This window comes from Aotus nancymaae, unplaced genomic scaffold (assembly GCF_030222135.1).
Source record: "Aotus nancymaae isolate 86718 unplaced genomic scaffold, 86718_ANA_hifiasm-v0.15.2.pri h1tg000059l, whole genome shotgun sequence".
NCBI lineage: Eukaryota > Metazoa > Chordata > Mammalia > Primates > Aotidae > Aotus > Aotus nancymaae.
In genome coordinates this window covers 40,099,524-40,120,441 of record NW_026988473.1, presented here as the reverse complement: position 1 = coordinate 40,120,441, position 20,918 = coordinate 40,099,524, and the positions used below count along the sequence as shown (strand labels likewise).

The following is a 20,918-nucleotide window of genomic DNA, read 5'->3' as shown; positions in this document are numbered from 1 at the left end:
CTACAAAGAACACATTTTTGCTTTTTGTTTTATAGTCCTTGCATCTCAGATACTTGCACCATGAATTTCACTACAAAAGTACAATACATTTAGGAGAATAATTTTGATATCCATTTTTATAGCACATTAGAAAACAATGATGCTTTTGTTATAAGCAGAGCTAATTAAAGCAGATACTTTCGAAGTTACTGTGGAAGAGTGAATCATCATCTCCAACATAACATGAATTTATGGGGGTGATTTTTTATTGCATCAGCATAATAATAAAACTGTTGCTAACTTATATTACCTTCAAATAAATGCTTGTGTATTGGATTTTTTTCTTAATAAGCATACACAATTATTTAACATAACAATCACATTATTTTAAAATGCAATTTCATTTTATTTTATTTATTTATATAAGTGGGATTTGTACCAAAAAGAATAGGAGGAAGAATGCTGTATTTTAATTTAAAAGTGAGATTTAAAAAATGTATGTAAATAGACTATTCCAGGTCAACAAAAGAAACTTAAAATATTAGCAGCTAACTTCACTCTCCTCTTTCTGTTTGTATACAATTTGAGAATAGACTAAAGTTCTTCTACTTTCAACTCCCTGATGGATTTTTTAGACTGAATTAGTCCATGCCAATAGTGGTGATCGAAATTTTTCTCAACATGCAGAATACTGCTACTTGTATTTAAATGTTATATTCTCACACAATAATCTCCAGTGACATCAGGAGCTTCAGTGACTCCCTCCAGTCCTCAGTGTTCTTTCCTTTAAACTCGTAACAGTCAATATTTATTTTCTGAGTGCTTCATCTGCTGCCCTGCAATGTGTTATGATTGACATTATGGCAGGGTGACTGTTGGATCACCGGGTAAATTCTTTTCATCAATTAAGGCTTGGCAGTCTTGTCAACTGGAAAAATAAGGGTTATGATTATGGTTACTGTTGTTATTGGATCAGGTACTGGGATTTGACAAGAAAAATGGGTTTAGAAATTCGTAGCTTGCTGGTCTCTACTCACAAATCTTTCATTAACATCTTAACATGTAACAGGACATTTTCATTTGCTCTGTCTCCACAAGAACACTAATTTCTATATTTGAATGGGTTATACTGATTTCCATAGTCATTAAATGATTTTCAGCAGGAGGATAATAAATGTGGCAGAACTAAACTAATTACACTTTTCACCCATGAGGATGAAAATGAACTGTCTGCTATTGTCATCAGATTGTGTATTACCTGTCTCGTTCAGAAATGGTAAGCATTATGAAAACACATTTTGGTGATAATAGTAATCAATTATCAAATAGTTATTAATTATTAACTATCAAATAGCTAAGAATTATCAATAATAGTTATCAACTATGTTATAGCTATGATGTCTCAAGAGTTTACCATAAATTGTCTTATTTAATCTTCCCAAGAATCCTATTCCCAAGACATCTGCTTTACAAATAAAATAAATGAGGCTCAGATTGATGAATATTCAGCTAGTAAGTAGCCATGCTGGGATTTAAACATGGATCTATCTGCCTTCACAGTTTGTGCTCTTGAGTTTAAGAGTAACACAGCATAAAACCAAGATATGCAATCTAAATACTATAATAATCCTAAATGGTCTATTAAGAGTACACTTATTTACTCTTGCTTAAAAAAATATAAAATGTTACTTGTAATCATCATGAAGAATCAAACAGGCAAATCCAGAATTTGGATATTTCTTCAATGTATAGTGGTATCAGAAAAAGTATGAGAGTGAGGGAAAGGGTGACTGTTCTATCTAGATTAAAAGAGGCAAGAAATAGAACAATCAAATACAATTATGGACCTTGTTTGGTTGCTGATTCAAAGAAAACTGGAAACTGATATTTTGGAGACAACTGGAATTATTGGAATATGAATTGGATATTTTAAAATAAGAAATTTTATCGAGGGTGAGAATGGCCTATGTTTATGTAAAAAAGAAAAATCTCCATGCCTTTCAGGAATGCAAACTGAACTAGGTAGGGGCAAAATAACATGATGTCTGGGATCTGCTTTAAAATACTCCTGAAAAAAAGTGAGAGAAAAGAAGAAAAGCAAGGTGAAGCACAGGTGGTGAACTCTTGTCTGGGTGATGGGTGTGAGAATTCAATATACACCTCTTGCTACTTTTGTACATATTTCCACTTTTCCTAGTGAAAGCACTGAAAAAAAAACCTACTTGCAAGTATTTTGTTGATGGCCTCATAAATAGATGCTGTAGTTCTTATCTCAAGGCTTTGAATTTTAATGTAATGTTTAGGTCCGAGTGTTATGATTTCAAACAGTCAGTGTTGAAATATTTGGTTTTCCACTGCCCCCTTGCGCTTTCCATGGAGTTTACAGCATCAAGGCTTGATACAAATCCCCTCACTGCCTTCCTCCCACCCAGTCTTACCTCTTTCACTTCAACAGTTGAGTTTGCCTGCTAGTTTTAAATTTAAATGGAGGTTTTAGAAGGCTCTTAGCAGATAATAGTGTCTTTGTCCACACTGGAATCCTGAATGCTTCCTACCTTGCACTCAAGATTTTCTTCCCTTCATTGCTCTCTCTTAACAGTAAATTGCATAAAAGTGGTAAAAAAGATGCAAAAGCAACCAATTGCCAAGAGTTCAAATGTTTGAAAGGGAAACTGCACATTTTTCAAGCCGAGAAGTTGACTGTGTTCCGGCAATCTATTTTTATAATTATTCAATTATAAATTCCCAGTTATAAATAATTAATGGATGTTAATAAGATCGCCTGAGATGAACATTTGATACATGGTCAAACTAATGAAAGACCCAACTCAAAAGCATCCTTAAAATGACTTAAACAGGTAAACTTTTTTAAAACTCTAAGAAATTCTTTAAGAAATAATACCAAAAGATGGGAAAAGACTTCCTCATCAAAGTAAAACCAAATAAGCAATTATTGTAAAACCAATATTTGAGAAAATCAAGTTTTCTTTATCAAACTGTTATTTTGACCAATCTGTTCTATGAGCCAACTAATTTCAACCAGATTTCTTTCTTCCAAATCATATTTGGCTAAATTGCTTTCAATTTGCATTCAGCCAAATTGTATGCTATCCACATAGTCCATCAATATAAGGAATTTAGGCATCAAAATGAGATTTTTTAACCTCTTTTACCCAGAAATGGTGTGAATCCAATTTATACTTTCTCTTAAATATCCTGTTTGGTTTTTCAGTCTTTTCATAACCATATAATTTGATTCACTCAAAAAGCTGGGAGATAAACTGGTCTGATTTATTACTCCTGTGTTATGCCTAAGGACTTGGAGGTACAATGATGTAAAAGGCTTTGCCTAAAGCCACAAAGCTAGTAAGTGGCAGAGCTGAGATGAGACCCCAGGTCTCTCAGTTTCCTCTGCTGGGGCCAGTTCCCCCACAACAGTGCCAAGAATGTAGACCCTGCCTTAGGAAAGGAGCCTTGGGAACATTCACATTTGGTTTCAAGGCACTAACCAGTTGCTCCTAGATCCTGCTGTGGAAGCTGAGAGAAACAAGCTTGTCTTAAGAGTGCAGTTGGGTAGGGTGTGGTGGCTTACGCCTATATTCCTAGCACTTTGGGAGGCCAAGGTGGGTGGATCACTTGAGGCCAGGAGTTCAAGACTAGCCTGGCCGACATGGTGAAACCCCATCTCTACTAAAAATACAAAAATAAGCTGGGCCTGATGGCAGGCACCTGTAGTCCCAGCTACCTGGGAGGCTGAGGCAGGAGAATCACTTGAACCTGGGAGGCGGAGGTTGCAGTGAACCAAGATCGTGCTGTTGCACTCCAACATGGGCAACAGGGTGAGACTCCGTCTCAAAAAAAAAAAAAACAAAAAAAAAAACAAAAACTCCACCAACAACAAAAGAGTGCAGTTGACGTATTTGTCAACATATGTGCATACCTGCCTGCATGTGTGTATGTGTGAGCAAGTACATTTAGCCTCTACGACATGAAGATATGGAAGATACAAAAATTATTTTGACCAATATTATCAAGCATGTGACATTCTCAAGTATTCCCTTTCTCTCCAAATTGTCCAATATAGTCAACGAAAGCTAACCCATTCACTCGTGCAACAAATATTATTTAATGTCTGTCCTAGCTAGGCACTGTTCTAGGTGTTAGGTATGTAACAGTGAACAAAACGAAGTTCCTGCCTTCATAGAATGTTCTTCTAGTAAGACAGCTGGCAAGGAATGTAGCACAATATGTAACTAAGGGATAAATTTGGTGGCTTCGACTATGGTGACCCTGACCAAGACCCAGAGGAAGGAGACGTCAATGAAAGTTTGAGTGGATAGAAATGTGCTACTCTTACATAGAGTGACAGCCAACCAAGGTCATATTTTTTAAAGCACGTATTACATTAGGGAGTAGTTGTGCCACTTCTAGGAATACTGATTTTATAATAAAAGCCTGAAACTGGATTCAAATTTTGATTGTTCCATTTACAAATTGTGTGATCTCAGATGAGTTATTTCATGGTTTTCACACTGTTTTCCCCAAAATAGTAGTACCTATCTCATCTCTACTTAATAGGGCTATTATGAGAGTTAAAAGATAAAAACAGCTATGACATGGAAAGCACTTAGCACAGGAATGGACACAAAGTAAGAAATTAATAAATATAGCTGCCATGTCAGGTTAGATTACTTCTGTTGCAAGTGATCGCAATGAGAAAAGAATTGATTGGCCTGCATAATCATAGCAAACATGGCCTTAGGACCCAATTTCTCTCTCTGTTGGTTGACCTCGCTTTACTTCTGCTCTGCCCTCCTTGATAGATCTTCCCAAGGTGGCATGATGACTTACATGAAATAATGGAGTTCAGGATGCCTACCCCAAAGACACATTACACCAAAATATAGGACCTTGGCATATTGAATATTTTTAAGCTGAAGGAATTTGAGAAAAAGTAGGAAAAACTGTTTGACTTTCCTTGCCCTTCTATCCTGAAACAGGTAATAGACCCTCCGGTGAGCGGTCCCTTCCTCTATACCTGGAGGAAAGAAGTATCTGTATTCCTAAAGATGAAGGGACGCCAAAAGAAATGTAAATGAGCAGGTCTTGCTAAGTTTCTCCCAGTTTGTTACTGTTGGCTCATACCCTTTGCCCTATCACATTTTTCCACAACTTTCCTAACTTTCCATGACTTTTCAAACCTAGCATAAAAATTCTCAGGTTTGGCCAGGCGCAGTGGCTTACTCCTGTTATCCCAGCACTTTGGGATGCCAAGGCGGGTGGATCACTTGAGTTTAGGAGTTTGAGGCTAGACTGGTCAACATGGTGAAATCCTGTCTCTACCAAAATTACACCAAAAAAATTGGCTGGGCATGGTGGCAGGTGCCTGTAATCCCAGCTGCTCAGGAGGTTGAGGTAGGAGAATCACTTAAACATGGGAGGCGGAGGTTGCAGTGAGCAGAGACCATGCCACTGCACTCCAGCCTAAGCAAGAGAGCGAGACTCTGTCTTAAAATTTTCTCTTTTTAATCTGCCTTTTGTTACAGAAGCCCCAGCTAAGAACTTAGAAGGGTAATAAGAAAAGATATTTTTCCTCCCCTACAGTTTCTGGTGACCACAAAGGGACGGGTGGACACCTCACTCACTTCAGATCTTGCTGATGGGATCCTGGGAAACTGACAAAAGACAGAAAAAGGTAAGCATTCTCCCAAAGCTGGCTTTCTCAGATCTCTATGTGTAGCACCCAGTTAAAAGAGCAAGGTAAAAATTTCTCCTTGTCACTTTTTCTTTTCCATATTCATATTTGCAGAAGAAAAACTTGCAAACATTAGTTCTTTGGATTATGACTCTTGCAAATTTGGTTAACTTGGTTTTGGGGTACATCTTGTTTACTGATTCTTCCCCTGCCAGGGACAGCTATTGCTTTCCTATTTATCTCATTTTGCATCCTGAGAGCTTGGTTTGGCTCTCTGCCTACCAGGGCATGCGTGTGCAGCCAGCCAGCCATCAGATTGTTGGCCCTGAGAATATGGCCTGCTGGAAATGTAGGTTGCACCTCAATCTCTGTTAATGTCCTACTGACTGTTGCCAGCTCCCAAGAAGGGCCATCTAAGTCTTTCTTTCTTGTGGCTATCTTTGGGAGTGGTCTGAATCTTGAAAGGCTGCCTTTTTTGCACTCTGAAGATGGCTCTTGCATCAAACATTAAGCTATAAAAGTCTTATTGGTTGCAAGTCATAAAAGGTTTATTGGCTTTTGCTTTGAGTCACTTGAAATTGATACCTTTAGTTTCAAAAAACTTATTTTAAAAAGATGTTCAGTATTATCAGAGATATTTACTATTTGTCCCAGCTAAAACCTGATAATAAGATATTTGATTGCTTTGCTTTTTATACACTGAGATTTGGAAAAAAAAAAAAAAAAAAGAAAGAAAAGAAAGATATTTGAAAGGATTTTTTTTAAGGATGTATGATCAGAAATTGGCCTAATTGGAAGCTGATATTCAGGGCCTAATGGAATCAATTTTGTTTAAGTCTTCTCTGTTTTTTCTATTTAATCCTGCTTCTCCCATGGGAACTTCTCAGTTGACTGAAATCCTCTTCTCAAGCCCCTGCAGACTATATATCCACCTTCTTCTTGTTGGCACAGTTTTGCTGAGGATAGTTTGGAACTCCATTGGCTTCTTGGGGAAACTTAAGATCTCTCAAAACTGACCTCTCAGAGTTCTTCCTTCCCTTTGCTTCTGCTCTTCCTTCATCCTTTCACCACCTTCAATCTTCCATTCAGTTTCCTGAATCCTTTAATATGTCCCCCTTCAAGCTCCTACCTCCTCCACTCTTCTGTCCATCCCTGTCAGACCTTTTTCCACTCCAGCCCCTTAGTCACTTGAACCTTCATCTCCACTGCTCTCAAGAGACTCCAGGGCAAGTACCTGAGGCTGAAAAGGAAAAAGGCTAATTGGAAGTAGTCTGAATATTTTATCCATTCAGATGTGCTTTGAAAACATCGAGATAGAGCCAGGTGTGGTGACATGTGCCTGAAATCCCAGCTACTTAGGAGGCTGAGGTGGGAGGATGGCTTGAGGGTAGGAGTTCAAGACCAGCTTGGGCAACACAGTAGATTCTGTCTCTTGAAACACACACACACACACACACACACACACACACACACACAGAGAGAGAGAGATTGAGAGAGAGAGAGAGAGAACTGCTAGATGTCTCCTAGTCACTTGCCTAGAGTGTAGTTCACAGCCTGCATAGATTACATGTCAGGGAAAATGAGAATTTAAAAATATTTTTTCACAAATATTAGTTAAAACAATTCCTGGGGGCAGGCCAAGATGGTCAGCTAGCAGCAGTAGCGATAAGAGGTCACCATTGAAAGAAACCATAACAGCATGCGAATCCTGCACCAGCAACCTGACCCATTCCTCCCTGCAGGAATTCCAGCAACTTCAGCCAGGGGCTCAGGGACAGAGCTCTGATCTCCCTAGGTCTGAGCCTCTATGGTGAGGGGTGGCCACAGTCTCTGCAGACCAGCAGACTTAACCTTTCCTCCTGCTAGTTCTGAGGAATCCAGGCAGCCCAGACAAGTAAGCGGGTTTCCCCCTAGGGAAGCACACTCCCTCCACCAAGGGACAGTCAAAGTGCTCCATTAAAAGGGTCCTGTTCCCTGTGCCACCCAACTGGATAAGACACTCCAACAGGGGTTGTCAGACACCCTATATAGGAGCGATCCTATTAGCATTAGGTTGGTGCCTCTCGAGGTCAGCGATCCCAGAGGAAGGAGCAGGCACCAGTCTTTGCTGTTCTCCAGCCTCCCTGAGTGACATCTCCAGGCATGGGAGCAAACCAGATGAATAAGACCTGAAGTGAACCCCCAGCAAACTGCAGCAGCCCTACAGAAGAGGGAACTGACCACTGAAAGGAAAACAAACAAGCAGAAAGCAACAACAACAGCATCATCAACAACAAAAAAGTCCCCACAAAAACCCTATCTAGGGGTCAGCAGCCTCAAAGATCAAAACTAGACAAACTCATGAAGATGAGAAAGAATCAATGAAAAAACACTGAAAACCCAAAAGGCCAGAGTGCCTCTTCTTCTCCAAATGGTTGCAATGCCTCTCCAGCAAGGGCGCAGAACTGAGCAGAGGATGAGATGGATGAATTGACAGAAGTAGGCTTCAGAAGGTGGATAATAAAAAAACTCTGCTGAGCTAAAGGAGCATGTGTTAACCCAATGCAAAGAAGCTAAGAACTTTGATAAAAGGTTAGAGAAGCTTCTAACTAGAATAACCGGTTTAGAGAGAAACACAAATGACCTGAAGGAGATGAAAAACACAACATGAGAACTTAATGAAGCATACACAAGTATCAATAGCCAAATCATCCAAGTGGAAAAAAGGATGTCAGAGTTTGAAGACCACCTTGCTGAAATAAGGCATGCAGGCAAGATGAGAGAAAAAATGAAAAGGAACAAACAAAGCCTCCAAGAAATATGGGACTATGTAAAAAGACTGAACCTACGATTGATTGAAGCACCTGAAGGAGACAGGAGAATGAAAACAAGCTGGAAAACACACTTCAAGATATTATCCAGGAGAACTTACTCAATCTAGCAAGACAGGCCAGTCTTCAAATTCAGGAAATACAGAGAACACCATTCAGATACTCCATGAGAAGATCAACCCCAAGACACACAATCAGCAGATTCTCCAAGGTCAAAATGAAGAAAAAAATGTTAAGGACAGCCAGAGAGAAAGGCCAAGTCGCCTACAAGAAGCCCACCATACTACCAGCAGACCTTTCAACAGAAGCCCTACAAGTCAGAAAGAGTAGGGGCCAATATTCAACATTCTTAAAGAAAGGAATTTTCAATCCAGAATTTCATAGCCAGCCAAACAAAGCTTCATAAGCAAAGGAGAAATAAAATCCTTTCCAGACAAGCAAATGCAGAGGGATTTCATTACCACCAGACCTGCCTTGCAGGAGCTCCTGAAGGAAACACTAAATATGGAAACGAAAAACCAGTACCAACCACTGCAAAACACAACAAAATATCAAGACCAATGATACTATGAAGAACCTGCATCAACTAGTGTGCAAAATAGCCAGATAGCATCATGATGACAAGATCAAATTCACACATAACAATACTAACCTTAAATGTAAATGGGCTCAATGCCCCAATTAAAAGACACAGACTGGCAAATTGGATAATGAGTCAAGACCCATTGGTGTGCTGAATTCAGGAGACCCATCTCACGTGCAAAGACACACACTGGCTCAAAATAAAGGGATGGAGGGAAATTTACCAAGCAAATGAAAAGGAAAAAAAAAAAGCAGGGGTTGCAATCCTAGTGTCCGGCAAAACAGACTTTAAACCAACAAAGATCAAAAAAGACAAAGAAGGGCATTACATAATGGTAAAGGGATCAATTCAACAAGAAGAGCTAACTATCCTGAATATATATTCACCCAATACAGGAGCACCCAGATTCAGAAGACAAGTTCTTAGAGACCTACAAAGAGACTTAGACTCCTACATAATAGTAGTGGGAGACTTTAACACCCCACTGTCAGTATTAGACAGATCAATGAGACAGAAAAAGGATATTCAGGACTTTAACTCAGCTCTGGAACAAAATGACCTAATAGACATCTACAGAACTCTCCACCCCAAATCAACAGAATATATATTCTTCTCAGTGCCACATGGCACTTACTCTAAAATCGACCACATAATTGGAAGTAAAACACCCTGCAGCAAATGCAAAATAACTGAAATTGTAACAGTCTCTCAGACCACAGTGCAATTAAATTGAACTCAGGATTAAGAAACTCACTCAAAACCACACAATGACATGGAAATTGAACAATATGACTCCTGAGTAAATAATGAAAGTAAGGCAGAAATTGAGAAGTTCTTTGAAACCAATGAGAACAAAGAGACAACATACCAGAATCTTTGGGACACAGCTAAAGCAGTATTAAGAGTGAAATTTAGAGCTTTAAATGCCCACATCAGAAAGCTAGAAGGATCTCAAATTGACACCTTAACAGGACAATTAAAAGAGTTAGTTAGAGAAGCAAGGGCAAATAAATCCAAAAGCTAGCAGAAGACAAGAAATAACTAAGATCGGAGCAGAACTGAAGAAGATGGAGAGATGAAAACCCTCCACAAAACCAATGAATTCAGCAGCTGTTTTTTTGTAAAAATTAACAAATTGGATAGACTGCTAGCTAGACTAATAAAGAAAAAAAGAGAGAAGAATCAAATAGAAACAATAAAAAATTATAAAGGTGATATCACCACTGACCCCACAGAAATAGAGACTACGATCAGAGATTACTATTAATACCTCTATGTGAATCAACTAGAAAATCTACAAGAAATGGATAAATTCCTGGGAACATACACCCTCCCAAGACTGAACCAGGAAGAAGTCGAATCCCTGAATAGACTAATCACAAATTCTGAAATTGAAGCAGTAATTAATAACCTACCAAGCAAAAAAAAAAAAAAAAAAAGCGCAGAACTAGACAGATTTACAGCCGAATTGTACCAGAGACACAAAGAGGAGCTAGTACCATTCCTTCTGAAACTATTCTAAACAATTGAAAAGGAGGGACCCCTCCATAACTCATTCTATAAAGCCAGCATCATCCTGATACCTAAACCTGGCAGAGACACAACAAAAAAAGAAAACTTCAGGCCAATATCCCTGATGAACATCAATGCGAACATCCTCAATATAATACTGGCAAACCAAATCCAGCAGCACATCAAAAACCTTTTCCACCATAATCAAGTCAGCTTCATCCCTGAGATGCAAGGCTGGTTCAGCATATATAAATCAATAAATGTAATCTATCACATAAACAGGACCAATGGCAAGAACCACATGATTATCTCAATAGATGCAGAAAAGTCCTTTGACAAAATTCAACATACCTTCATTTTAAAAACTCTCAATAAACTAGGTATTGATGGAACATATCTCAAAATAATAAGAGCTATTCATGACAAAACTACAGCCAATATCATATTGAATGGGCAAAAGCTGAAAGCATTCCTTCAAAAACCGATACAAGACAAGGATGCCCTCTCTTACCACTCCTATTCAACAAAGTGTTGGAAGTTCTGGCCAGAGCAATAAGACAAGAGAAAGATGGCTGGGCGCAGTGGCTCACGCCTGTAATCCCAGCACTTTGGGAGGCCGAGGTGGGTGGATCACGAGGTCAAGAGATCGAGACCATCCTGGTCAACATGGTGAAACCCCATCTCTACTAAAAATACAAAAAATTAGCTGGGCATGGTGGCACGTGCCTCTAATTCCAGCTACTCAGGAGGCTGAGGCAGGAGAATTGCCTGAACCCAGGAGGCAGAGGTTGCGGTGAGCTGAGATTGTGCCATTGCACTCCAGCCTGGGCAACAAGAGCAAAACTCCGTCTCAAAAAAAAAAAAAAAAAAAGGGACAAGAGAAAGACATAGAGAGTATTCAAATAGGAATAGAGGAAGTTAAATTGTCTCTGTTTGCAGATGACTGATTCTATATTTAGAAATCTCCATCATCTCAGCCCCAAAATTCTTTAAGCTGATAAGCAACTTCAGCAAAGTCTCAGTCTCAAAATCCATGTGCAAAAATCACAAGCATTCCTATATACCAACAGTAGACAAGCAGAGAGCCAAATCATGAATGAACTACCATTCACAATTGCTACAAATAGAATAAAATGCCTAGGAATACAGCTAACAAGGGATGAGAAAGACCTCTTCAAGGAGAACTACAAACTACTGCTCAAGGAAATAAGACTCAAACAAATGGAAAAATATTCCATCCTTATGGAAAGGATGAATTAATATCACGAAAATGGCCATACTGCCCAAAGTAATTTATAGATTCAATGCTATTCCCACCAAACTACCATTGACATTCTTCACAGAATTAGAGAAAACTACTTTAAAGTTCATATGGAACTAAAGATGAACCCATATAGCCAAGACAATCCTAAGCCAAAATAATGAAGCTGGAGGCATCACACTACCTGACTTCAAGCTATACTACAAGGCTACAGTAACCAAAACAGCATGGTACTCATACCAAAACAGACATATAGACTAATGGAACAGTACAGAGACCTCAGAAATAACACCACACATCTACAACCATCTGATCTTCAACAAACCTGACAAAAACCGGCAATGGAGAAAGGATTTCCTATTCAATAAATGGTCCTGGGAAAACTGGCTAGCCATATGCAGAAAACTGAAACTGGACCCCATCCTTACACTTTATACAAAAATTAACTTGAGATGGATTAAAGACTTAAATGTAAAACCCAAAACCATAAAAACCCTAGAAAAAAACCTAGGCAACACCATTCAGGAAATAGGCATGGGCAAAGACTGCATGATGAAAATGACAAAAGCAATTGCAACAAAAGCCAAAATTGACAAATGAAATCTCATTAAACTAAAGAGCTTCTGCACAGCAAAAGAAACTATCATCAGAGTGAACAGGCAACTTACAGAATGGGAGAAAAATTTTGCAATTTACCCATCTGAAAAAGGTCTAATACCCAGAATCTACAAGAAACTTAAACAAATTTACAAGAAATAAATAACCCCATGAAAAAGTGGGTAAATGATATGAACAGACACTTCTCAAAAGAAAACATTTATGTGGCCAAGAAACATATGAAAAAAAGTCCAACATCACTGATCATTAGAGAAATGCAAATCAAAACAACAATGGGATACCATCTCATGCCAGTGAGAATGACGATTATTAAAAAGTCAAGAAATTATGGATGCTGGCAAGGCTGTGGAGAAATAGTAACTCTTTTACACTGTTGGAGGGAATGTAAATTAGTTCAACCATTGTGGAAGACAGTGTGGCAATTCCTAAAGGATCTAGAACAAGAAATATCATTTGACCCAGCAATCCCATTACTGGGTATATACCCAAAGGATTATAAATCACTCTACTGTAAAGATACATCCACATGTATGTTTATTGCAGCTCTATTTACAATAGTGAGAGCATGGAACCAACCCAAATGCCCATCAATGATAGACTTGATAAAGAAAATGTGCTATATATACACCATGAAATACTATGCAGCCATAAAAAGGAATGAGATCATGTGCTTTGCAGGGACATGGATGAATCTGGAAGCCATCATCTTCAGCAAACTGACACAGAAACAAAAAACCAGACACCGCATATTCTTACTCGTAAGTGGGAGTTTAACAATGAGAACACATGGGCACAGGGAGGGAAACAACACAAACCAGGGCCTGTTGGGCGGTTGGGGGCAAACCACCATGGCGCACGTATACCTATGTAACAAACCTGCACGTTCCGCACATGTATCCTGGAAGTTAAAGTAAAATAAAATAAAATAAATAAATTCCTTTAGCCATCATTGTGTAGGTAACCTTAACTTGTTCCATCTGCCAAAAACATAATTTACATTACAAAAATAAGACAAAAATGAGAATCAACTCTTTGGTAAATTAATGAATTTTGTGTTTCTGTGTTTATATCAAACTCATGGTTAAGATTTAGAATGAAAATGGTAAGATCTTTTTGTATCTGTACATATGTTTACATGTGTATGTATATGTCTAGTGTGTAATGTTATGTACATGTGATATTTTTCTAGCTCCGAATTTGGCTTTAAAAAACACTCATATAAATTATGTATTCTTTCAGAACTATAAGAACTAACCCAAATCATTTTCAAGTTTATATGCTTTGAGTAATCTTTGGTAAATAAGAATATTGTTGGTTTAGTTAAAGAAAATAAATAAATACACCTTTAGAGTTGTCAGCATTAAATATAACACAGACGTATTTTCTACAGAGCTTTACTAGTCAAACAGGCTTTAGTTATCTTTACTAGATTAGTTAAGATTACAAGACTATAAATCCAACCTCAGAATAAAAAGTACAATAAAAATGAATTGCTTGATGTATGTCAAGTACAGCAGTTAAAAAAAAAAAAAAAAGCCATATGTTTAACTTTGTAGGTTCTTTGCTTGTGTGATATTTTTGATATTTCCCTGGTTTGTCAGCAAAACCAAAAAAATAATTTGAGATGATGGCTAGTTTTGTTTAATATCTCATGAAATTTTCACAAGCAATTCAAGCATAATTATTAAAAACAAGTGAGTTAATGTAAGTGGGATAAACATTTGTAAATGAACTTTTCAACAATAATTATGGTTTATAATATGTCTACTTAAAAATAGTTTCCACTCTTTTTGGTAATTTGAAACCTTAAAGCTTTAGTAAGTTAAGTTATAAATATTCATTGACTATCTATCTAAATCATTTCCAAATAAGATAAAATATCGAAACACTAATTGCTGAATATAAGTTTAAGTTTGTATACTTCTGGCATCTTGTTTTTATACAGTATAGAGAATCTACATATATTTGAGTCTGCTAATAAATATGAGAAATTGTACTATGAGGAAACAGCATATACCTATAGGAAATGTGAGACGAGGCTGGCATGGGGGCTGACTTCTGTAATCTCAGCATTCTGGGAGGCTGAGGTGGGAGGATCACTTGAGGCGAGGCGTTTGAGACCAGCCTGGTCAACATAGCAGGACCCTGTCTCTACAAAATAAAAAGTAAAAAAAAATTAGCCAAGTGTGGTGGTGCATTACTATAATCCCAGCTATTCAGGAGGCTGAGGTGGGACATTCACTTGAGCCCTGAAGGTTGAGGTTGCAGTTGGCAGTGATTGGGCCATGGCACTCCAGGCTGGGCAATAGAGCAAGACCCTGTCTCAAAAAAAAAAAAAAAAAAAAGAGAGAGAAAAGAAAGAGGGAGAGAGAGAGGAAGGAAGAAAGGGAGGGAGGGAGGGATGGAAGGAGGGAGGAAGGGAAAAAAAGAAATTTTAGTGTCATAAATTTATGATAAAACATTAAAATGACAGTTTTTTGGATTATTGGTCTGCTCTTAAAAAGAAATCATAAAATGGCTTTTCTTTACCTTTTAAATAACTTGCCTAGAAAACAAAGACTCATGTCTTATGAAAATAATTTCCTGGGCTTCATGTTGTCTTTTCAGTTCTTGCAGGCCCAGGAACTTCATGATCTTGGGAGAACCTTAAGAAAATAGGAATTCGCCCAAATCTACAGAGATTGCAGGCAAGGTCTGATGGTGAGTTTCTGGCATGGCTTCCTAGCCTCGAGAGGCTTTTTAAAAGTCTGATCTGATAATGTTTTATGAAAAGTTTTAGCAAAGAGAACTGAAAGAAAGGGACCTATGTGGTCAATCACTATTCTTGCTGTAGTGATGTCAACAATCAGACCAAGTTTCATGAGACTTGGCTTCTTTTGCAAACAAATTAGTTTTACTTTGATTATCTTTTATAGAAATGGAGGTGACTGTAGAGAGAAAAATTATGTTTCAGTGGAAAGTTGTAGCACAGCTTTGTGGGTATTCCATTTTAGTCTTGTTCACTGTCTTTAAGGTTTGTTATCTGCCCACAAACTGAGTCCTAAATCTTCTCGTTTTCTCCAATATCTGTCTACAACTCTTCAAATTAATGTTTCCCATTTTTCTGTCAGCCTCCTGACATGGCACCACTGAGAGCTAAAACTTGACTGCTCATATTCCTTTTTTTTTTTTTCTTTTTTTGAGAGATGGAGTTTCGCTCTTGTTGTCCAGGCTGGAGTTCAAGGGTGCAATTTCGGCTCACCGCAACCTCCGCCTCCCGGGTTCAAGTGTTCAAGCGATTATCCTTCCTCAGCCTCCAAGTAGCTGGGATTACAGGTGCCAGCCACCAAGCCCAGCTAATTTTGTATTAGTAGAGATGGAGTTTCTCTATGTTGGTCAGGTTGGTCTCGAACTCCCAACCTCAGGTTATCTGCCGCCTCGGCCTCCCAAAGTGCTGGAATTACAGACGTGACCCACTACGCCTAACTTGACTGCTCATATTCTTATTGGGCCTATCTAAAAAAAGTCCTACAAGCTGAAGCTGGACAAGTTGATACAAACTTCAGAGAAATTGCCACAACAGTTCATATATAGACAACTTTTGGGTCTGTTGTTGTGTGGGCCACTCAGAAAGTTCACTGGAACACCCAGTGACATCACCAGAGCCATTCAAACTGCAAAGCAGGAAAATCCACCAGATTCCCACTATCTGTTCTCATTCTACCATTTAAAGATGCTTCAAGGTCAAATCTAGAAATCTTTTTGGCCAGTTGACCACTGGACTCAAAAACTAAGTTTATAACGTGAGCCAACTATTAATCTTTGCTTTTCTTTTGTTTTCATAGAAATACCTCTTCTCAAATACCTAATTGTTTGTACCATATAGAGGCCTAACTTAGATGGGCATCTACTCCCATCTAAACCACCTGCTCCTGAATTGAGAAAGAACTGTTTAACTGGACTGACCTACTACCAGGACTGAGAGACTGGTTCAATGTGTTATGGTACAATTTACAAGCTCAGTTTCTGGACTGTAAACTTCTTGGGGAAGTTTCAGATGGGAGAAAGATGGAGTTGAGAACATGCTACTCCAAAATACGGCATCTTTGGCATATTTAATATTTTAAGTTGAAGGAATTTGCCAGCTGGTAGGAAGAACTCTGATCTTCCCACCTTTACCCCCTAAAGTAGCTCATAAGACCCTCCGGTAAGAGGTGCTCTCCTTATGTCTGGAGGAGTGGAACATTCTTATCTCTGAAGACAGAGGGACACTGAGAGGAATCTGAACAACGAGGGCTTGCTAGGTTTCCCTCAGTGTATTGCCCTTAGCTCATACCCTTTGTTCTATCACATTCTTTTATGACTTTCCATTCTTTATCAGATGTAGCATAAAAACGCTTACGTTTAACCACCTTTTGGGGTCTTTATTTCCTAATGAAGCCTTCCATGTCACATAAACATATTAAATACATTCATATGATTTTCTCTTCTTAATCTGTCATTGGTTATAGGGGCTTCAGCTAAGAACTTAGAAGGATAGAAGGAAAAGATGGTTTTCCTCCCCTGCGTAGACAAATATCCTCACAGCTCCAGGTCTAGTAGGGAAGACAGTGCATCTCTTTTAATAGTCACAGCCAGATTCAGGAATTATGTCACATGAGGTTTGATTGAGTAATGTGCCTAACTCTAAAACAATCACTTTTGTTGGAGAAGGAAATACTCAGATTGGCTAAAAGTGAATCATAGACCCAGCCTTAGAGTTGAAGGTAGAATTGCTGCTAGAGGCACCTGTGGGATGGGGAATGGGAAGGGATGGGTCGCAAAGGAAATATTAATTGATGCTGGGTAAAAAAGTACAGCTGTCCACTGTAAGTGTCATCACTAATTTATGTAAAAATAAACACTAATAGATGACAGGGCACAAATTTGCATGAATTTTTAAGAAAATACATATAATTTCATAAAAATTTATTTTTGCATTCGCCAAGTTCCAAAAATATGTTTGCACTTTTCCCTACTATAAGGAGTGTTTCAATATATTTACCCAGTATTTATTGAGCATCCACTAAGTGCCAGACACTAATCTAGTGGCAGGAATATAGCAGTGAACCAAACAGATACAACTCCTATCTTCATAGTTTGCTTTCTAGTGGGACGTTTGCCCACACCCGCCCAAGCTTCTGCTCACAACCTGAGATGACTGAATAGGGCATTCATTCCTCAACCCTTCTCCCCAATTTTCTTTTAAACTGGGGGGTGTTTCTTAGCTCTTCTTCTTATGTCATTGCTGAGAGGAACTTTTAGCCTCAAGTGACATTCCATGTCTTTTCCTCCTGGCTGTCTCCCTTACAGTCTCTAGACTCTTCTTTCTCTCTAGAAGGGAGGAGTCTAGGCTGTGTTTTGATTTCCAGGCTCTGTGGCCCCCAGCTGCCACTTGGAAGTTTGAGGTATGGGTGGGTGCCCTTCCTTTGTGTGAGTACTGCTGGTATAGTCTTTCCGGGTGTCATTCGTTTGGTTTAGTGAGAAGGATGATTGTAAAATCTGAAACTACTTGGCCATCTTTTCTTGAAGCCTAGGGTTTGCAGTTGGCTGGAGTGTATTGTGTTTTTTTGTTTGTTTGTTTTGTTTTGTTTACCATACCCTAGTATGGAAGAACTGAGCACTGACTTTGTGTGATATTGATAACTTCATGTACATTACCTCATTTAATTCTCTCAACAGCTTCAAGAGGCTGTTGAGGCTCATTATTCCCTTTTACAGGGTTGGAAAGGTTAAGAACTTCTCCATCTTACACAGGTAGAAGTGGCAAACTTTCATTTTCTCATTTATAAGATGAGAGAGTTAGATTAGGTATTATTTCCTTTCCAACTCTGTGGTTGTTTGAATTTATGATCACAGTTGGAATCCTAAGAATGGGTAGTACCTGAGCAAGAACTAACAGTGGGCCAGGCACAGTGGCTCACGCCTGTAATCCCAGCAGTTTGGAAGGGCCAAGGTGGGAGGATTGCTTGAATCCAGGAGTTTCAGACCAGCCAGGGCAACATAGTGAGAGCCTGTCTCTATTAAAAAAAAAAACAAAAAAATTAGCTGGGCGTGGCTGTGCTGCCTATAGTCCCAGCTACACCAGAGGCTAAGGTGGGAGGGTCCCTTGAACCTGGGAAGTTGAGGCTGTAGTGAGCCATGATCAAACTGCACTCCAGCCTGGGCAATAGAGCGATTCCGCATCTTGAGAGAAAGAAAAGAAAAGAAAAAAAAGGCCAGGCATGGTGGCTCACACCTGTAATCCCAGCACTTTGGAAGGCCAAGGCAGGTGGATCACTTGAGGTAAAGAGTTTGAGACCAGGCTGGCCAACATGGTGAAATCCTGTTTGTACTAAAAATACAAATATTAGCCATGGGTAGCGGCACATGCCTGTACTCCCAGTTACTTAGAGGCTGAGGCAGGAGAATCACTTGAACCCAGGAGGCAGAGGTTGCAGTGAGCTGCAATGGAGCCACTGCACTCCAACCAGGGCCATACAGTGAGATGTCTCAAAAAAAAAATTAATAGAGACTGCACTCTTAAATATCACACAATTCCAAACACTTTAAGCTGGATTATCTCATTTAATCTTCATACCACCCAATAAGGTTGGTACTGTTATCATCCCATTTTACAGATGAGGAAAGTAGAGCACAAGGAAGTTAATCATCAGAAAGTGAAAGAACTGGGAACCGAACTCAGCTGTCTTACTCCAAAGCCTTTGTGCTTAACTATTACAGACACTTCCTCTGAAGAGATTAATGGATGAGGAGGTGAAGAGGATAAGGAGAGTTTCAAATAGGGAAAAATAAAGTATTATGAAATTTTAACATCTGATGTGTCAGTGAAAATTTGTGGGTGCATTTATCTTTCTACCCATGGCATTTAACACACAACTGGGCACACAACCAGTAAGTGTTAATTTATCTAATTAATCCATCACTAGCAACTTCTTTCCCTCCTGCATTCTCCAAAACTGCTTACTTATTTTAGCTTTTTCACTTGTGAACTATCCCATTCCCCAACTTGGCAATATTTTATTAGCCAATAAACTTATGTTCATAACAAAATATTAGCCAATAAACTTACACTCATAGTCATTCAATTTTTTTTAAAAAAGTAAAGAGAACTAATAGTAGGCATATTTATAAATAAAGATCAAAGGAGTTAACTGGAATTAATGGTAAAAAAGGAAAAAAATAGATCCAAGGGGATTTTCCAACACTGAATGGTACCCGGGAAAATAAAACATTTCCACCTTCTCTGGCGCCCTCTTGTGCTTCCTAGCTGCAACTGTCAAGATTGCTGATGCTTCCAGGAGTGCAGGACTGTGAAACTGGATCTGGATTTATGTTCCGTGTTGTACACACAAACCTTTATAGATTAAACTTGTTTTTCTTCTTTGCATGTTACTCTAATCAGTGCTTATGTCAGGAATTGTAAAACGTCCTTTAACCTGGGTTTTCCTAATGTTCCTAGGCTGAAATTTTCCTTATCCACAGTCCCTTCAGCTCCCGCTCCTGAAGACTGACACAATCTATCAAATGCATTTATGTGGTTTTTGAAAGTATGTCTCCCTGTCTGTGATATTTGATAAGACTGTTCTCATTGCATTTTCTCTCTCTTTCTCTCTCCCTCCCCTTCTGCATCTACCCTCTTCCTCCTTTCTGAGGCCAAGGCTCTGAATTCCTTGAGGAGTTAAAAACTGCAGGAAATTCCCTTGGGAAGAATAAAATATAGCCATTCTCCTTCCACTTTTACTTATTTAAAGGCAGCCTCCAAGCAGTGCTGCTTGTTCTTCAATGTCTTGCAGACTTCTCTGTTCATTCCTTAGTACAACAAGCCTTGTGGCTTTTCAGGTTCACTGTGTGTGTGCACCATAGGACTGTTACATGAGGCCATGGGAAACTAACGGAGGCTCAGGAAGCAAATGTAATTAAGGAACAGATCTTTCTTGTTTTGGAATCACCCTCCTTTTTGATGGCTACATCTTTCTTACGGGGTGAAACTTGTCGTGCCTGGATCTTTCTTTTCTTTGGAGGCATTATCTCCCAAGAAGGTCCTCAGACCCACCAGGTCGACTTTGGCTGTCCTGTCCCAGTGGCTAGATAAACAGGCTCAGATATTTCAAATTCTTAGTTAGACTTAAACTGGAATTTGCATTATATTTACATGAAACTGAATAACTAGTGATAACATTAAAATTCTAAATAATAATGGCTGACTTCCTTTTCATGCTTAATATGTACTAGATACACTAAGTGAGTCACATCCCATGTCTGATTTAATGTTCACAAGTTCCCTACTAAGTAAGTAATGTCATAATCCTCATGTTACAGATAAGGAAACTGAGGTTTAGAGAGGTAACTTGCTTTGAGAGACACTATAGCTTTGAGAGAATCTGTTTGGTGCAGTTGTTTAAGCCAGAGCACTGCAATTCAAATGCTGGCTCTCCTACT

The 20,918-nt window shown here is 38.8% G+C and overlaps 1 protein-coding gene across 1 annotated transcript in view; it reads left to right on the top strand.

Moving 5' to 3' along the window:
* The first annotated feature begins 5,583 nt into the window (after positions 1 to 5,583).
* Positions 5,584 to 20,918, top strand: part of HTATIP2 (HIV-1 Tat interactive protein 2) — a 41,252-nt gene continuing 25,917 nt past the window's right edge. The window contains exon 1 of the mRNA XM_064365107.1: positions 5,584 to 5,674. The gene's annotated coding sequence lies outside the window, so the exon portion shown is untranslated. The remainder of the gene's footprint in view (positions 5,675 to 20,918) is intronic.